The 582-nt window shown below is 46.4% G+C and overlaps 1 long non-coding RNA gene across 2 annotated transcripts in view; it reads left to right on the forward strand.

Moving 5' to 3' along the window:
• The first annotated feature begins 335 nt into the window (after window positions 1-335).
• The window catches only part of LOC125614306, a 9,600-nt gene continuing 9,353 nt past the window's right edge, over window positions 336-582 (forward strand). Inside the window, exon 1 of one of the 2 annotated variants that reach the window (XR_007344919.1) lies at window positions 336-520. This is a non-coding gene — a long non-coding RNA (uncharacterized LOC125614306). The remainder of the gene's footprint in view (window positions 521-582) is intronic. The other variant, XR_007344920.1, reaches the window with a different exon arrangement.

Here is a 582-nt window from a genome sequence, read left to right on the forward strand (position 1 = left end):
TGAGTTTTTGGTCTGTACTTGGCATACAATTTTTCTATGCATGTGGAAATGCACATGCATGCAATAGATATGTTGGCTTATTTGTTTATCATCATCATCATCATCATTATTATTATAATACCAGGAATTGAACCCAGGGGTACTTAACCACTGAGCAACATCCCCAGCCCTTTTTATTTATTTTTTTTTTTTGAGAGAAGGTCTCACTAAGTTGCATAGGGCCTCGCAAAGTTGTTGAGGTCAGCCTCGAACTCGCAAATCCTCCGAGTCGCACAACCGGACCAGAATTCCACCAACTTCCTGCATCCCAGACTAGTTTGTCTAATTGGCAGTGTCTTAGATGGTGGCCTGCAGGAGGAAGGATTTGTTTGTTTGTTTTCAGAGAAGGTGAGGGAAGGATTTTGTGTAGGCGGTTCCGGTGTGGGGAAACAGCTTGCGTATCGCCGTTACCACAGTAACCTGACGTCATCATGGCGACCAAGGCGACCAAGACGACTTTTTAAGACAAGGAGGTGATCTGGTGAGAGAAGAGCACGGCCCCGCCTCCAGGTGTTTGGACTCACCTGAGGGTGTGGGTGCCCT

Source organism: Marmota marmota, unplaced genomic scaffold, assembly GCF_001458135.2.
Source record: "Marmota marmota marmota unplaced genomic scaffold, marMar, whole genome shotgun sequence".
Classification (NCBI taxonomy): Eukaryota; Metazoa; Chordata; class Mammalia; order Rodentia; family Sciuridae; genus Marmota; species Marmota marmota.